The sequence below is a fragment of the Lonchura striata genome, chromosome 2 (assembly GCF_050655825.1).
Source record: "Lonchura striata isolate lonStrDom1 chromosome 2, ASM5065582v1, whole genome shotgun sequence".
In the NCBI taxonomy this organism is placed as follows: Eukaryota; Metazoa; Chordata; class Aves; order Passeriformes; family Estrildidae; genus Lonchura; species Lonchura striata.
The window spans coordinates 76,311,509-76,331,660 of NC_140704.1; the positions used below are offsets into that span (position 1 = coordinate 76,311,509).

The window sequence follows — 20,152 nt, forward strand, 5'->3', positions numbered from 1 at the left end:
TGTTTCTTTTTAAGCAGACTCTTCACTTGAAAGCATTTCGGAGAAAAAAGTCACGCAATGATGATTTGATATGTCTAAACCCTTTTCCCTATTCAGAGAATTCATAATTGACAGCATTAGTGAAACCTCTCCACAAAAACAAGCAAATCCTAACCCTTGGGCTGAATCAGTGGCTATTAATGGTTTCAAAACACATTAGAAGATATGATGATATTTTAATGCAGCAGAGGCTGAAGTAAGTCTTCCATAAGTTGTTTTTACCAGGTAACATTGCACTTGACCTTTTGTATCCTACCATATAAAATCTTTATTTTTATTCCTTCAAATTTTACAGAAAATTTTTCTTTTTCATATTATTAGAACACTATTAACATTATTTTATAGTGAACTTAAGAATTTATCCTTTGTGGTAATTAAAAATACAGACATTCTTAAAGCACATATCTACATATGCAAAAGTCATACTTCGGCCTTCAAGTATAGTGATTTAGGAAGTGCCCTCAAGGAGCAGAGAATTTTTTTGTTATGCAGAAATTTGCACTGCATATCCAATTGTATAAGTAATTTCTTTTGAATTGACATTTAATTATGAAAACTTTATTTTTCAAGAGTTACAAAAACATTTGAAATTGTGGTTGTTGGACTACACAATCTATTCATTAAGCAGGAAAGTTCAGAAAAAAAACAGGGCTTCAAATTCCATGTGAACTTGAAGACAAACCTTCTTTGTACAACACTCAGAATTCTGAAAGACCATGACATATAGGTTACTGTCATGTTCAATATTAAGAACTGGTAACAGGTTATGTAGTAGCTGGATCTATGTAGAAGATACCTATTGTCATTTGTCTACATCTCTAAGCCATCATAATTCAGTTAATGCCAATAAATATATATTCAATATCAAACACCTAACAAAATCTACTTCCTAGTATTTGCATAATGCTTATTTTCATTATTAAAAGCATTTTGTAATATATTAAGCTCCAAAATGTGTGATAATCATCTGAAACAGTTGGGTAAGAAGGAAAAGAGCAACTACTGAAATACAGAACTTACATGACTGGGCTTACACAAGTCAAACACTTCTGAACATATTTTTAGTTTTGATACAGAGAGTATTCAAGTATGACAAGAACAAAATCTTGTCAGTGATATTTAAGAGAAACAGATTTCCAACACACACAGAGCTTCATGTATCTGTATAGATGTTCTTCCCTCCTTTCTCCTTCAGTCTATCTGTACATATGTATTTGTGCCTTGACTGACATGGAAAGGAATGGGAAAATAGTTCTCCTTATTATCAGTTTGAATTGAAGAACAGCTTCCAAGACTCCTTTGGACTAACATTGTTTTAGGCATTATACTACAAGCTGCCCAGTGTCTCTAAAAGATTTTGCACATTCTTACCAAGAAATTATACCCCTTTCCTTGAAAACATCACAGAAATTATTTTCTTTCTCTAATACCAAGTTTATTAGCTTCAAATTACTAAACCATCTTCCATCCTCACACTTCACTCTTAGGCTACACAGACTGCTGTGTGTCCAAATAAATACCTACTGCAGTGAGCTGTAATACCTGGGTTCAGTGAGTCAAAGAAGAAAGAGTGTGCACAGTGACCTAAGTTGGATTAGATCAATTTGTGTCCAGCTGCCATTTTAGGTTTCATGTTAGATGACTGCTTCTTCTGCTGCACTCTAAATATGACACATCTAATATCAAAACAGAATGAGGTATAGCATTCTAGAACTACATAAAATAGAAGAACTTAAAGATTTATGCATTTATTCAATTATGTACAGAGAAGAAGTGCCTTGAAACACAAAATACATCCAAATATTTTTATATGGGGGGTGGACTCCAAGAGTCAAAAATTAAGCACTGTTAGATCAGAGTTTAACACATGCCCAAGAAAAACAGTTGCTTTACAATCCAAACTTCCTTTTCCGGTTACCTCCCTTGATAAATAAGTTGATAGAACTATTCTTAAAAACTAAGAATCAGACTAATGGAAAATCTACAGAGTTAATGAATGGTCTTACTCTGTTATTATATCATAAACTCATTTAAATACATTTTCCTATTCTGACAGACCAATGAAGAGCTGATGGTGTGGGGTTTGAGGTACTGCTAAAAGAATAGAGTTCTCATTCGATTGTGAAGAGGGATAGGGCATAATTCCAATTGAGAATGTTGCAAAAGTTTTCCAGTCAATAAAAGAAAATCAAATCCACAAAGAGCACACAAAGAAAAATCCCACCTCTCCTGATGATTCCTAGATATTCAATGAGCTTCAAAAACATTATAATGCATTATACTTCCAGTACTCACAATGTGGAACACCATTACCTTCAAGTAAATGTGAATTTGTTTTAATTAAATTTCTACAATTTTATATGGTATAATGAAACCACATATGAAAGTAACTAAGAATTTCTCCAGAAAATTTCAATAAAGAAAGGAAGCAATATACTACCTAGAGACTACAATGGTTACCAAATACCTAACCATTTATTTAATTTGATAAGCAATATTAACAGGATGTACATAATTTACTGGGCAGTTCTGAAAGAGAACAACACATGCAGAAGAAGTTCTTTTTCACTAGCAGGAGATTGCTAGGGTTTCCAAAACAGTTCTATACAGGAAGAGTATTTGACCTTTAATGGGCAAAATAAATTTATACTGGGTATTCTATTTTCCTGCCTATGAAGAGACAGGAAGGTGGCCAATGGGATAAAGGGTTGAGAGAAGGCAAATCACTCAGAGACAAGTTGTAGTAGATAGGGACAGGCGATTGTAAGATTTTCGGGATGTGACGGAAAGAAAGACTCCCTTCCCCCTCTCCTCCTGCAGCACGTTATCTATTAGCCCAAAGAATGTAACCACACCTAACCCAGTAGTTTTCCACTCCTGACTAACCCTAGAGACCCTACCAACCCCCCCCTGACGTAGCAGAGTCCCCCAAGACTATTTAAACCCATGAGATAAGATAATAAAGACTTTCAACCGTCCACCACATTGGTGTCCTGCGTATGTCGTTGGCCCGAGTGGCCCGGGCGAGACCGGGCTGCCGTGCTGTTCCTTGCAACCAGGTCACTGTTGCCTCCCATGAAGGCAACACAAGTACAAACCAGGGGTTTTCTGACTACCTCTAATTAGAACATGTCTTTGAAGACTATTCTTTCTTCCTAGAACTAAATCCTTGGAAAGGGACATCAGCTTTGTGCTGGACTGTTATTACAGCCTTTTGGCCTTATTGTCATGAAAACCTAAACTAAAATCCAACACCCAGTAATGATATCTTAATTTTGGAGCCGTGCCCTACCTCACATGGTAAACTAATTTCTCAGTGTGTAATTATACAGGGCAGAATCTTGGATTTCAAAGGATTCACATTCCTGGAAAATAATCTGGGGAAATAATTTAGTCTTATTTCAATGTGAAAAATGGATAGAGAGAATTATCATTTTGTTGTTTTTCTTCCTAGATATAAAAACAAAAAATATTGGATTCTTCCAGCATTATGTGGACTACATTTCTCTCATCTCTTCTTTCATTCTATTGCTGCTGCTTACAATGAAAATAACTATAATGAAATAGTACCTGGAAACTAAACCATGCACAAACAACTGCAATCATTTTTTTTACAAGTCAAATTTTTTTACAACTTTCCTTTGTTCAAGTTAATGAGCGCAATTACTATGGAAAAGGACACACAAAGGAATGAACCTTGCAGAAGAGTAAAAATATGATTAAATAAATTGATAAATTAGTTTTTCATAAATTGCAAAGATGACAGACATGCTTTACATCAGAAGAGTGCTAGTTTGCCAATTTCATATCATTGGAAAATACTTCACAACCATTTTGAAAATAGACAACTAGCTATATGTAATATGTTATGTCTGTTGCTGCTTAAGATAGAAAAATGTTCCATCCATCAGAAATATGACTACTAACAGTGAAGACAAAAATAGCATCTTTGAGCAGAATGATTGGGCAGGAGATTATTTTTTCCATTTTGGCGTATGCATTAATATGCTCTTAAAAATATAAGAATGAAACAAATAAATGGATTGCTTTATTCTCCAAGATTACATTGGCTAGCTAAGTCACAGAAAACACTTCACAGAAGACACACAGGTATATACATTAGAAACCAAAGACAGTCTTACAATTAAGCATGAAATTAGCTGTCATTGTAAGAAGGTAGACATAACAGTGAGAAAGACTCTACCATTGACAAATTGCCCTTAAGATATTTGCTGACAAGCTTCAACAGCAAAAAAGTCTACTTCATTCTTGTAAAAATGTCAACTGTATTCATATACTTCCTACCTCCAACCCAATTAACAGTACCACCTGTGATTTATCTGTATGTGGTAAACTCAGCCCAAAGGTTCAGTTTTCTTTGTTGTAGGGCTCTGTTCTGTTTTTAAAAGGTTTTAAGTTGGGCATAAAAGGGTTTTTGGTTGGAGGGGGGGAGAGGGTGTTAGGGGTGGTGGTTATCAAGTACCATTACCAGCACAACAGTTTTTTTAGTATTTACATGTATATTTAAGGACATATACTATTTAACTACCTATATATTTTTCCCTTCAATATGCAGAAAATTGCTTCTTCAAGAAGTTCTGCTACTCATTGATGCAAGTTCCACATGGTAAAATAACTCTTAGGTCAAAGCTTAATTCAGTTATGTAAAGCAAATTTAATAAATTAGTCTTTCCAAATGAATGAATAACAAGAGCAGATAGGATTCTGTCATCTAGAGAAAAGTATAAAATTCTATTTATCTTCAAACTTACACATTACATACAAAGAATAATTTATGCAACTTAATAATTTACATCATAATAATGATTTGTAAAACTGAATCATTGATGAAAGAATGCTAGTCTTTAAAGGAATACTAAATGAGAACATTCATTCCTGCATACATCAGTTTCATTTTATTTACAGAATTAATAATAGAATAAAACCTTCTTCTTGAACAGTAATTACCTGAGAAGGCTGTTCTCAATAAATAAGTGGCTGTAGCTGCCTCTAAAATAATGTCTACTTACACAACATAATACACAATTTTTGTTTTTTTCTGACTCCCCAGTGTTCACCTCCTTCCAATGTTACCATTGATGTTCCTTGTCCAGATTGGCTCTTTAGACTTCACTCCATGCATTCAGTCAGCCCCTAATGAATTTATAATTTACCCTACTTTAGAAAAATAAGTTTTCTTATAGATTACTTCTGATTCAGTTCGCCACAAGATTGTATGCATCAGAAGCAGCAGAATATAAAAAGTTCCTTGGAAGCATTGGCAAAATTTACATGTTGGCATATACAGTCAGGGCACCATGAACTTTATCTTTGATAAACAGACAAAAAAGTAGAAAATATGACATGTTCTGGAATCACCATCCCTGGGAACATTTAAAAAATATGTGTACATGGCACTTAGGTATATGGTTTATTGGTGAACAAGACTGTGCTGGATTAATTATTAGACTTAATAATCTTAGGGGTCTTTTCCAATGTTAACATATCTATGGTTCTATGATTCAAAACTAATTTACTGGTTTGGAAATTTCTCTTAGGCCTTGCTACGTATTCATTTATATGGATGAGGAAATGGTAATGCAATCTCCCCATATCCAAGGAATAGAAAGACATAAATGAGCAAAAAACTTTCAGAGTAGTATCTTTGTGTTTCTTCCATCCTGTACATTCTGTTTAGTTTTGTTTGTTCATTTGAGAGAAGACTACAAAGGGAGACAAAGACAATACTCACAGATTTCCGAACACTGCCAAGTCACAAAAAAATAAATACATCCATGAGGATACATCTTCTGCATATGCAAGCTTTCTTGATCCCAACTGTCTGGGCTCGCAACTTGCTTGCAGAACTACATTAAAGTAAATATGAAATGGCCATTATTCTGGGTTTTTTCAGGAAAGTATCTGTGTGCTAACAAAAAGATAAAAGAGTGAATGTGGTAGAATGTGGTTAAAACAACACATAAATGTAAAACTACCTACTGAATCTTGAACAAGGTTGTAGTAAAAAAGGTGTCTGAGGTGAGGGATGCTAATTAAGGCATTTAGTTAAAATATATTCAGTATAACCTGGAAAAATTGATCTGCAATTTTCTATGAAGAGACATCTTTCAAAGTGTTTCTGAGCAAGGTGATAATACACAGTATAATGAGGAACAAATTATTTCATGTAGTTCTGGAGGGGCAAGCACTCTTCTCCCCCCTCCTATGTCAGTTACACCATCCAAAGTATATTAAAACCAAAATTATATAAGCACCCTTTTAGCTGCTGGTTTCATCATGGAGATGGAGGGTATACTAGAAGATATTGGTGAATATTAACACATCGATCCATTATATAGGTTTTTTTTAAAAAGTATAGTACTTATGAGAACACACATTGTGAGCATCATGTCTCAACTCCACACCACAAATTCAAAATTAAAATGAACTAACCAAGACTGAATGTATTTGCAGATTTCACAGTATTGTAGAATCCTAGAAAGACATGGTTTGAAGGGATCCTAAAGATTGTCTTGTTCCAACCCCCCTGCCATGGGCATGGATGTCACTCATTAGATCAGATAGCTCAGGGTGGCATCTCTGCAGGATGGCATCATTGGGTTTAGAAAGAAAATAAGAAAATGAAGATACAAGGAGGAGTGCAGACATAGCTGACTCCTGCGACAGCATTGTCTGCTATAATTCATTTACTGAGAGTATTAGTTAGTAACTAACCATTTACATACAGAATTATATTATTGGTATTCTCGGGAAAGACAATAAACTGAAGTTGCACAGAAAACCATTTGGTAAAGCACAGAGTTTACAATTCTGACATTTTATAAGCTATTTTAAAACCCCGTTCTTAAAATTAACACATCAAAATCTGCTCAAACTGACCAACCAGAAAATAGATTAAGAAGGTAAGCATTACAAATTTTGAAACCTGAAACTGACTTATTACAACTATTCTGTCAATTCAACTGGACCGAGGCTTTTTATTTAAGCAATCTTTATAATCTATTCACAATAATGTCTATCATTTTCTTAACATCATTTCCAACATACAAAATGAAGACTCACAGTCACATGAATTTCTAGATGGCTAGTAATACACAAAACTGAGAGGTGAGACTGATAGCCCAGAGGTCGTGTTGCTATCCTAAGGGACCTGGACAGGCTAGAGAACTGAGCTGACAGGAACCAAATGAAGTTCAGCAAAATAAAGTTCAACAAGACATTAATCTTGTCTTCACCTAGGGAGAGGAACCCTATATACCAGCGTAAGATGGGGGAAATCTAGCTGGAAAGAAACTTGAAAGGAAGACCTTGAAGATGTTTTTAGACATACAAACTGAACAAGAGCTATCTATATGTCCTTTTGGCAAAGCAGGTCAGTGGCTTCCTGGGCTGCATTAGGAAGAATGTTGTTCCTAGGCTGAGGAAGTTGCTGCTTCACCTCTACAATGCACTGGTGAAGTTGCTCCTGGAGTACTGTGTCCACTTTATAAAATCATAAAATGTTCTGGGTTAGAAGAGACCTTCAGGGTCTCCCAGTGCAGCAAGGACATGGACAAACTGGAAAAAAAATCAAACTAAGGTTCACAGATGACAAAGGGATTGGAATATCTCACCACAATGATAAACTGAATGGACTTCCCAAGTTCGTAACTTCAAATGTTAACTGGTACTGAAAGTAAGCAGCAAATGTATTCTACAGAACTTTCAAAATCAGAATCACTGTCATGGAAGAAGCAGAAGACTTCTGCTCTGAGATGCAAAGACTAAAACCTTCCAGGGACATCAAAACTATCAAACACTCACCAGAGATTTTTTTTCAACCACCCTATCTTTTAGCCAGCCAGCCTTCTACCCAGTTTCTACAGGATAGCCTCCTCACTCAATATAAATGTTAAGTGTCTTGCTTCTTCATTAGTTACACCCACCTATACCTCTTCTTCAAAAATTTGAAAGGGGTCTAAACAACATGTAATGATTATGCCTAGTAAATTTGCGGATATAAGACTACTGAAAACATAACACAAAAAAATATTAATATTTAGAAGCAAAATAAGCATTAGCTACTTTATAAATATGCAATTTATAAATATGTAATAAATGTTAATGCAATTGCAAATATTTACATCTTGTTAATGCACACAAAAGTATTAAATGCCAGATAATCTTCAAATGTAGCATAAGCTGACAAAAGACGGAAAAAACCTCAGTGATATTGATCTTGTTTCTAACCACAAGTGACTTGCTATTTTGTTCAAAATAGCTTGTCTTGTCTAAAAACACATCAGGTATTCCAAATGCAGAGAGCAAGACTGAGTTGATACATTTTGAGGATACAGTCTTAATACAGTCCTTAATCTTGAGAGAATGTGCTGTCATTTTGCAATCTATGACTAGCCAAGAGCTTCCATGTCTGCAGCAGAAAGAATGCTCTCCTTGTGCTTCATAGAGAATTGTCTAGATTCATTGTTTTCACATTTCACCCTTTTCCTTTAGGATTTGAAGCATGAAAAAAAACCCTGATCATGGTATGCAACTTACATAAGTATTTTGACATGTTCTTAGATGCAATGATGTCCCTGAAGTTGCTTGTTAAACAAAATCACATTCTCCTAATTTGCAAGACTTCTTTCCCTAAGAGATTCTTTCACAATTCAGGACACAGGCAAATTTTACTCTGTTCAAATAACAAAAAATTTCAGCAATCCAAAGCTACAATGAAAATCAGAATTTATGAGAACTCTTTTTTTATTTTTCCCCTCGGGGGTAGCCATATAACTATGGCATTCATGTCTAGTCTTTGATCACAGGGTAACAGAAACTGTGCTAAGAAAATGCATCAGAAAGAACCAGTGTGCTGTTTCCTCCAGCTCTTTGATAATTTTGATAGATTTCAGAATTTAAGAAAAAAGTGTTTGGAAAAAGTCATTATTACTCCAAACACATTTAACTGACTTCATTAGCCAAATAATCGCTATTTAAGAAAACACATTAGAAACATGAACAGCAACAAACAAGAAAGAAAAATTCTATCCAAAAACCCCCATAAGCTATAAAAAGCCTTGGAAAGACAAAAGAAAATTCCTGTTTGCTTGGGTTTTGGGGTGGTTTTTCATTTTGGTGTTGTTTTGTCAGGTTTTTTGCTTGTTTTAACTTGGACTATGATTTAATACCATTATCACCTAAGAGTATTGCAATTGATTATTTCTGTTCATGGTTAAATTAATGAATAAAAAATACTGCTGTACAGAAAGAAACAAGATTAAACACTACATTCATTTGCCATCAAATTCAGTACTTATTGTTATTTAGATGGAAAAACAAAGAAAATATTACTATCTTTTACTAAAGGCTTTTTACATTCCAAATTACATTTATTCAATTACTTTTAATAGAGGAAAAAAACTTCTTTTTAGCTAACAAAAAAAGAAAGCTTCAGAACTTCCAGTTATAGAGTTTGCACACTGCAGTAACAAAGAATTAGACTTCTAAATTAGGCATTTACATACCTACACCATAACTCTGAGTACATGTTGAATTTCTTTAATAATAAATTATTATAGCCTGGTGACATTAAATTCATTATTTTTAGTCAATCTCACAACCTATTCTTGGCATCATAGAAATCAATTGATTTGGATTAAGATGGCCCAGACAGACAGAAGACTGGGAGATAAAGTAAATTAAAGTTGAAGGTGGGCAAAGAAGAAAAAAATTAGTATCAGGAAAAGGAAGGAAAAAAATGTTGTGGGGGAATGAAGAAATAAGGCTATGCTCATTTGTGATCTTCATTCTTATACTTTACCTTGTAAACTTTTAGTTATTTATTTTATAAAAATATGTAGCTTGGATCAATTTGCTTCATCTATTACATGTTAAGTAATCCAGTGTGAACCCCAAGTTTGATTGATTTATGGTTTTTGGGGGGTTTTGTTTGTTTGCTTTGTTTGGTTGGGTCTTTTTGTTTGTTTTTTTTTTGTTTGTTTGTTTGTTTGTTTTGGTGCAGCATGCAGTTTTCAGGGAAAATTTTGCTATAGTTAACATAAACTCAAGAGGAACAAAGCAGGAGAAACACTTCAGCAAACAGCCACTCACCAAAAGCCCAGGGTATTCACACAGTTGACAGAACTGCTGTTGTCTCAAGCCAAAATTAGGACAGGACAGGTGTCAATTAATAAATTTGATTTAATAGTCCCAGTAATCCAACCCTTTACTTTTCCTCCTTGAAAAACATGAGAGGTTGTATCATCCTAATAGTTTACACAATATCTGGAAATTCACAGAACTTCTGTAAAGTGGAAGAAATATTTTCAGTCTTGGAATGTTTTTATTCCTCAACACCAACTGAATCAAATACACCTAAGAGACGCAAATGGGCTTGGAAAGTAAAACCACATCTTTATCCCTAGCTCTCTTTGCTGTCATGTCTGCTGACATTCACTATGTCTTTCTTAGTGAACAGTTTATCAAATATAACCAAACTTGGAAAAAAAAATCAAACTACTTTCACTGGTAGATATCAACTTTGAGCAGTCTACAGGCTTTGAGGGATGTAAATAATAATATAATTTAACTTAATTTTCCAGAGTAACAGCAGATTGATAGTATTACAATTCAAAACTGGAAAATTCTACACTACCAAATTTTTTCTTCATATTAAATACTTTATCTTTTCCACCATGCTTAATATGTAGGGTGTTGCAAAAATGAAACCTTTCCCAATCATCACTGAAAACCCTGGCTCATCTGCTTTTTTTAGTCATAAATAATGAGCTAGTTTGCATGATTAATACAGGAAGAAGACTTTGTACAAGCTGCATAGTTTAATTGAAACATAAATCATGCAGGTGGTTATAACTTAGAACTATTATAATAATAAATTATTATATTTTCTCTACTTGCTTTGCATGCTTAATATAAAACTAAATTAATATCTGGTAGCCACTACATAACAGTGGTTGTAATCAGCTGCCAAGATGCTATTAATCTGGCTGACAGGTGGTTCAGGAAGTTGAAGTACCTGTGCCTTTTAGAAATAATTGTAGTGAAAACCCACAGAGAATCTCATGTTCAGTGAATAATTTCAAATCTGTGGTTAATTCTAAACACAAAGGTACTCCTACTGTTTCAGCATTGACTCAGACACACAAATAACTCCCTCCCTCCATATGCTTAGAGCTGCTATTTGATGATTTGGCAAAAAAACCCCAGTGACTTAGTCTTGAAATTCAGTTTTTGGAATCAACCAAATTTGATTCCAATCTCTATTCTTAATCCAAAAACTACCACAAGATATGTTTCAAATTGGCCCTAGTTTCTGACAGTTTAATGGGGCTTTTTTAACAATTAAAAAAAGAAAAATAAAAACAAAACCAAAAAACCTATACCAAATTGTCTACTCTGTGAATTGCTAAAGATGAAAATTCTTGACATTCACCCACTGGAGTGCCCAGTCACTTAGTAACTTTTTTCTAAATGCAGGCATATCATACAGAGGAAAAATCACTACCTTTGCACAATGAAAATTTTCCTTCCTAGCACAGAGAAGTTTCCATAACTATGCAAAAATCTTGCTTAGAAAAATATTAAGAATACTTTTTACACATTACATTCACACTTTACATGGGAATTGCATTCATGTTTGACACTAAAAACCCCAAACCCAGAAAAATTTTTCTCCAAAGCATTTCAAATTTTCATGCATGCTTATTAGTGTGTGCTTGCTGGTGCTACCTTATTCTCTGTAAGACTCCTGCAGCCAATCTTCTAAGTTTATTTTTTGCTTTCATCAACGTAATGCCAAAGATCTTGGAAAGGAAAAAACTGAAAAATTTAGAAGAATTCTCCAACTTTTCCTCTTTTAAAAAAGGACAGGTAGGTGAAGTAATGGGTATGGTATGCCGACATTGACTGGACACCAAATGCCCAACAAGGCATCCTACCTCTCACCTCCTCAGCAGGATGTTGTGTGGGAAGTGGAAGAAAATGAGATGGAAAAACCATCTTGTGGATCAAGATAAGGACAATTTACTAAACAAAAGTAAGAAAAAAATTCTATTTTCCACCAGCAAGGAATGTTCTCCTCTTGCTGGGAAGCACAGTTTCAGAAAGTGTAGCACTTGGTCTGGAAGGAAAATATTGTAAGTATTGAACACCCCACTTCCTACTCCTTTTCTTAAACTTTGTATTTGAGCTGACATCATGTGATGTGGAATATCCTCTCTGGTCTGACTGCATCAGCTGACCTGGTTATGTCCTTTCCCAAGACCTTGTCCACCCTCTGGAGGACTGGTGAAGAGATAGTGCTGGTGCTGTGCCAGCACTGCTCAGCAGAAACCACAACTGTGGCATTCATCAAAACATTTCTAGATATTAGCACACAGCATTGTGAGGAATCCCATTTATCTGTGTCAGTAACAATACCCAATTGAATTAAAAATCTGAAGTCCTATTTAAATGGAACAGGAAGAAATAAAAAATTCTACAATTACTAAAACAAAGAAACATACTACATTAATTTTGAGGACTTGATCTCCTTTCTTAAGACTCAAGAGTTAGACTGGACTGCAAAGATTAAGTAAGACCAATTCAATCTTAAACACCATGATTTATTAATTCCATTAACACCTATCTTGATCAGCTTGGCAATATTTTGCATGATTTCTGCAAAGCTCATTCCTCAGTTTTTGTCCAGTGCCCATAAAAGTAAGCTGAGAAAGACTGGATGGCTTCCCCTACATCTTAGTGTTTTGATTAAGGTACTTCATACAAAAATATGCTCCTTTAAAGAGCATCCTTTTATTTCAAGAAGCATTAAGAAATTCCAAGAGTTCAGCTTAGGATACCTTGAGAGGATACTGCTGCTAGCTAGAACTGAGTTGTCAAATAATGTGCTGCATTTACCCTCCTTTCAAGGAAAAGAAAATAAAAATTAAGCCCCCAAAACATTAAAAATCTAGAGAATATCTACTCCAGCACAGGACTCTTACCAAGTCAGAGATGAAAAAGGTTTTCCTTCCCATATTTTTAGCACCAAACACAAGCTTCCCAGTGACATTTCTCACATTTCTGTCAAAGGTAAGAGCTTCTGTTACTATCTATTTTACAGGACCACTAAAGACCATTCACAGGGTACCTGACGGCAAAAAGCAAGCAAACCTTATAACTCTCACTTGGAGACTTCTTTCCTTATAAGCCTAACACACATAAATCTTAAGTAAAACAGACTTCACTGACCTTCTCAAGGTCTTTCTAACCTTATCTCCAGGTTATAAAATGAGAAGTGCTATTGACTAAAAGAACTACCTAACTTAAGTTTAGTGATGCAAGACTACAAAAAAACTCCCCAGCAATAAAACCAGACAAACAAACCAACCAACAGAGTTATTTTCCAAATCTTCCTATGACTACAGTCTCTTTGATGAAGGTTTATTTGGTGAACTACAAGGACTTGATTCTACTGATTTTTATTCTATCTTTATCAAAGTTGAATAAAATAGCAACATGTAATTGCTAAAATAAACTAAGATTCACACATGTGACAACAGTACAAACACATCAAAAATATCTACTAAATGATAACACTACAATTTGATTAAACTAAAATTACTTGGTTAAAGTCACATCCTTCACATATCAGGATTATAATGCCATCTACAATCCATTTTCTAGATTATTATTTAAATAAGAAAATATAAAGAAATAGTTGATGATGGATTGCAATACTACTAGAAATACTACAGACTTTATGTACTTATAAAATAGGGCCAACAACCAAAGGGATGATTTCATAAATGAAGTCATTATCATGACTAACTTATCAACTTCTAGAAACATTGAAATTGATGCATGTGGGAAGTTTCCAGAACATATTTCAAGAATATATTATTTTCTACAACTACCTTCAGCTATAGGGGCAAGAAAATCTAGAACAATCACTTTCAAATTTCATCCAATTTTGTCCAAACTTCCTCATGTCATGTATCTATTGACTGAATAATATCTAAATTGTAACTGCAAATTTTCAGCCTTCAATGTCAACTTTCCCACAACATTCTTTAGCATAATATAAATCAAATAAATATATATATACTTTCTTGACAAGCTAAAAGAATCCCTGCAAGTAATCCCTGCAATTTTTTAAAAATATCTGTGACTAGAATAAACTTATTTCCAGTTTATGTTTATTATGCACTGTGGATGATTCCATGTACAATGTCCCCATATTCTCAAAACCTAATTTTTTGAGCTATGGATAAAATGTGTTTAACTTGCAAGTGAATGATGCATATGCAAACCTTCATATAGAGCTTGTGTTCATTAAAGTTTTCATTTATTGTTACTTGATACATCTTTCCTAAGCATCATTCACAAGACATATGGAAACATTTTCAAAGCACCTATCTTTTTATCAATTTCCATATATATTACAGATAAGTAAGATTTCTCCAAATTAGCTATTGACCAAGTTGTGATATATCTAGAATATCTCCTCAGAAAGTAATTAATTTGATTTTACTATTTCCAGAGCCACAGCAGTTACGGTAAATTGTCCCAGTCTTTATTGACACAGGTAGTCCAGATGAACTCCAGGGGCACTGCATGTTATATTGTAACCCAACAAGTGTATTAAATAGAATGAGACAGGGTTCAACAGACTTCAGATTATATTCTAATCATTACAGCAATCCAAAACATGCATTAATTATGTCACACATCAAGTTGTATTGATTGTCTAATCATTTAACACTGTAAACCTGTGCCAAATGCATGTTAACAAATTATTGTCAAAAAGGTCAATCTTGTATAGCAAATTAGATGATTCCCTGTAAGTGGCGCTACTTAACCAAATTCACTTGGATGGATATACATCTACAGGCTCCTGTAGTAGGAAACTAAGTGGTCTAATTTTTACTGAGAGTCCCTAGAAGATGATGACTTGTGCAATCAGACAGCTTCTTTAAAAAATTAAACTTGAACTTGGATGTTAACTTTTGGAATGTCACTTTGAAGCACCCTCATTTCCATGCAACATCATGTTGGGCCTACTCAAATTTACAGGTCATCAGGTAATGAGAAGAAATGAAATTTTAGAAATAGACTTTACTTTTTCAAAAGTTTATCAGTGCTCCCATATATTTTTCTAAGAATGTCAGCATTGGCAACAAACTTTGTCTTTTGGGTGACAAAGCCTGAATAATTTTCTGCCAAGTAAGAATGGTGTTCCTAACTTCCAAGGAGAAAGGGGAGCCAGATTGCTCAAAAAGTATTTACAAAATATTAGCAAGATGTGGTAGAATTTACTGACATGAAATAGCTGGGGGAAGGTAGTAGGAGAAGAAAGTTTCCCCTATACTACAGAGAAAAAGGAAATAATAAAAAAAGTCAATACAATACAAGAAGTTTTCCTTATAAAAATTAATTTAAGTTTCTCTGAAGCATGCTACATACAATAGTGTTGATTAATGGAAGCTCTGAAGCACTAAGGACATATTTCAAAAGCAAATTTCTACTGGAGGATTAAATCTGCATTCACTGATACAATAGTTTTTATAAAGTGTCTTCTAAAAGTGCATGCATTAAAAAAAGTAGGAATTATAATAATAATTCTACAGTTGGATAACACCTTTATGCAATTAATTTAAATATTAAAAACCTTGATGAATAGTAAATGAAGAGAAATATAATTTCAAAAATATCGTCTTTAGAATAAGAGCTAAGGCTGTACCAAAACATTAACATACCCAAACTATTTTCTTCTGAAAAATGGTGGCAGAGATATGCTGGAAATAAGGATAGTTCAAGGTTTCCTGGAAGAGCTTGGTAACCTGATTAAAAGTAGAAGAAATCATATTTTTGAAGTGCAGAAATCAATGCTTGCTTTTCAAGGAAAGAGTCTATTTCAACATAAATCCAAATTTTGTGAAGCAGTATCTGTAATAGAAAATATATTTTTAATGGAATTGTAAATTGTTTATTTCCCAAAATTTATCCAGGTATTTAAGAAGTTATTATTTGTATAATTAAAGCACTCTTTGTTTTGTAATAGATGCTGCAAAAAACACCCAATGTATTAATAAAATAAAATAATGTAAAAATTGTATGATATTGTGAAGAAGGGCAAAACTGAATTTTATCCATAATTTGATTGTGTAAGTAAATTAAATTAGTTTATAAAATGTACTTGTAGGTAGAACAATCCTCTACCAAAGAAACCAAGGTATTTGGTTGTTGGTTGGAACAATTCTCTTATGAAGAAAGGCTGAGAGAAGTGGAAAAAATCAGTCCAGAAAAGAAAAGGCCTCAGGCAGATCTTACTGTGTGTTCTCTTTGAAAGCAAAACCAGTGAGAGACTCCAAGTCAGAAATACAATTTATTGGGAAAAGGGAAAAAGACAAAAATACATGCAATGATATAAAAGGAAGACCACTGACAAAGTCAGAATACAACCTGACACCCCTCTGGCCAGCGTGCTGGTAGCAGTCCGAATTGGAGTGGCTGCAGTACTCTTAGGATGTAGATGTGGTTATTGCATCTTCTTGGAAACCTGCAGAAAGGCTGCCCCTCTGTCTAGAAATCCCCAGATTTATCCAGGTGGGAATGCTTAGCTCCTCCCCCCTGGGCGGAGCATCTCATAATGGGCTGATGTTACTTGAGTCAGGAGGTGTGTCCTTAATCACCTGTTAAACAGAACTGGCTCCTGGAGAGTGTTATCTCTGAGTCATGTGGCAAGACATAGATGGGCCTATTAACAGGAGATAAGGAAAACTGTCCAGAGGCAACTGCTACTCGGATGGTAATAGGAAACATCATGGTCTTCAGTCTTGGACACTGTGACTTTCAGTACCTATAAATTTAGCTTATGATAAAGGCATCAAAGATATCAAGGCCTGTATGGACAGTACAAAAGGCAACAGTATTTTAAGATAAAGGTGGTGGTAACCTGGGGTGGGTTGCCCAGAGAAACTATGTTCAAGACCAGGGTGGATGGGGCTTTGAGCAAACTGATTTAGCAGAATGTGCCCTTGCCCATGGCAGAGTTGGAACTTTATAGGTCCATTCTCACTCAAATCATTCAACCATGCTATGACCTTTAGTAGTAAAGAATTTATTTATTTGATTTTTACTGCTAAAGACTGAAACAATATGAAAAATTAGCTTTCTTAAACAGTAACTTAAACAGATAGTCTTTTAATGAGCTCCCTATTAAGGAAGAACCAAGAAAATGTGTAACATATATAGGGTTACACAGGACTTCAAAACTTTTAAGATTTTTTTTCTTCTTTAGTCCTAAAACATGATTAATTAAAAAATCATAATCATTTCTCTAGATATATTCTGTGGCAATTGGAATGTGAATCATAGTTCTGTTTTTCCTGTTAATGTACACTCTAATTTTAAAAATTAGAAATTTAATAAGCTAAAATCAGTCTGAAAGGTTTTATTTCCATTTATGTCTGTGGTGGATTGATTTTGCCAGACCATCAGGCCCAACCCAACTACTCTCTTATTCTTCCAGCTCAACAGAGGAGGGGAGAAAATAAAACCAAAAATCTTGTGGTTCACAATAAAAACAGAAAGATCACCAAAACACCCAAAATCAAGGAAACTTGAGAAAAATTAATTTAATTTACTGGCAACTAAAAATAAACTTGTATGCTGATGTCCTGGTTTGTAAGATAAGCCTGTATTCTATTTGCCATCTGTTGGAGGTTGGGCAGGTTTGTTATCTCTTCCAAGAACAATGGTTTGCTCCGAAGAGGTAATGGTTTGTTAATGGGCCATTGACTGACTCACTGCAGGGCTGGTAACGTAACACCATCCCATTGTGAGATGCTCCACCCAGAGGGGGAAGCCGAGCACTCTTTTATTGTATAAAGGGGTACCTTTTGGGAGACAGAGCAGCTCTCTCTTTGCGGGATTCCCAGAGAAGCAGCTCCTTTCGGCAGGATTCCCAGAGAAGCGGCCGGAGCGCGGTGAGGCGGCTGCGGCAGCGGAGCTCAGAGGTGGCCCCGGCGCAGAGGAAGACCGGCCCCACTGCCACCAGATCTTCAGAGAAAACTATACCCTTCTAAAGATCACCACTTCAGCTGCAATTCATCAGCCACTGCAAGAGGAGAAGCTGTCATTTCAACTGGACTGCTACCAACACCCCCGAATCCTCAGGTTGTGCACTTAATCACTAGTTTTGTTTGTACCAATTGCATTTGCCTTTTTAAATTGTTATCTAGTTTTCTCCTAGTAAAGAATTGTTACTCCCATTCCCATATCTTTGCCTGAGAGCCTTTTAGTTTAAAAATCCTGGTAATTCGAAGGGAGGGGGTTTACCTTCTCCATTGCACAGGAGGCTTTTGCCCTCCTTCACAGACTCCTGTCTTGTCAAACCAAGGCAGCTGAGAAAGAAATGAAAAACTAAACCTCCTCTTCTCATTCCCCCCAACAATGTGGCACAAAGGGATTGGCAAAAACGTGGATGACTGAAGCTGGAAGCGACCTCCTGAGATCATTTGGTACAGCCCTACTCTGTTCAGACAGGGACACCCATTGCTGGTTCCACAGGATAATGTCCAGGCAGCATTGAATATGTCCAGTGTTTGATGCCACACAGCCTTCCTGGGAAACCTGTGCTCACTCATACTCACAGTAAGAAGTGTTTCCTGATGTTCAGAGAAAACCCTCTATGTTGTATATTATGCACATTGCCTCTGGTCAACACTAAAGAGAGAACCAGTTCTACTGCCTTTGTAGCCTTGTTTCAGGTGTTTTTTGCACATTGATGAGATCTCATGGAGTTTTCTCTTCTTCATCCTCAACAATCTTAGCTCTCTCAACCTTTCTTGGTTTGCAAGATGCTCTAGTGCTTTCATCAAGCTTATGACCCTTTCTAATTAGTTCATGTCCTTGCTGTTCTCGGGAACACTAAAGTGAACAAAGAACTCCAGGTGGAGTCCTGTCAAGTACTGAGTAGAAGGGAAAGATCACCTCCTTTAACTCAGGGACAGCATTCCTTTTACTTCAGCCTAAAATGCAGAAGTTACACTTTCATTTAAAGTGCATTTGTGAAAAATACAAATACTTAAGGTCAACCTCTAGGTTTTTAGAAAGTTGTATGGATGAAGGCATATGTGCTTAATGTAGCATCTTATCCAGAGTAATGACAGAAGATTCACTGGGGTATTAGCCATAACCTCTAGACAGTTAATCACAATCATTACAGTACATTCTTTTTTGTTTTCTGTCTTCCAAGATGGAAGTGCTGAGAGAAACAGCTTTCATTGTTTGTTTACTGCATAAATTATGTTCAAAATACCATCAAACCTTGGTGATGGGCAAAGAAAAGCTAAATAGTTGATTTTACTTGAAGAATGAATGTCTCACAAATATATTTCACAAGATAAAAGATCATCTCAACTCAAGGTTGCTGTTTGACAGCCAGATTAGACCAGATAGCACCTAAATTTATCATTATTCCACACTTCTAAAGTCAGACTGGTGACGAATATCCAGGTCATAACAGAAAGGTGTTCTAGTTGACAAACTTGCTTAGTACTCTTACAATTAGCAGCAGGGGACAAGGAAGAATAAAAATGGTAGCCTCAGCATTCTCCTTGACAGGGGTGAACTGGCTGTACAGAGACAATAATTTGTCATTAATCTTGATATCCTGTTTTGTGAATAACAAAAGGAATCAACTGCATGCTATCTTTGCATGGCAAAAAAAAACCCAACCCAAACTTGGAATTTCTCATGTCTGCCAATAAGCTTCCAAACCAAAAATGTATTTTGAAAAAGAAAAATATGCATAAGTAGTAAGATCTGTCTTTGCATAACTAATTAAAAAAGGATAATGTAACATTTTAATGATCACGCGGTTTAAAAAATACATTCCCTTTTAATTTTAACTTTAAAGTTTTTATTTTGTGCAGGATGCAGTGGAACTTATAAAACAGGAGAAGGGGAGATTTATTTTCTTTTGCATATAACAAAGATTGCTAATTGCATTGCATGAATAGTGGTAGTTGCAAGCTTCAGATGTGCTGTGAACACCAGAAAAGGGCTGTGGGTGTGTGTGTGCAGGAATTATGAGGTGTGTTTA

General features: G+C 35.1%; 1 protein-coding gene across 3 annotated transcripts in view; it reads right to left on the bottom strand.

Moving 5' to 3' along the window:
• The window catches only part of CDH18 (cadherin 18), a 526,603-nt gene that overhangs the window by 485,479 nt on the left and 20,972 nt on the right, over positions 1–20,152 (bottom strand). Inside the window, exon 2 of one of the 3 annotated variants that reach the window (XM_085571653.1) lies at positions 5,792–5,906. The exons of the other annotated variants lie outside the window; for them this stretch is intronic. The gene's annotated coding sequence lies outside the window, so the exon portion shown is untranslated. The remainder of the gene's footprint in view (positions 1–5,791; positions 5,907–20,152) is intronic. 3 annotated transcript variants of the gene reach the window in all.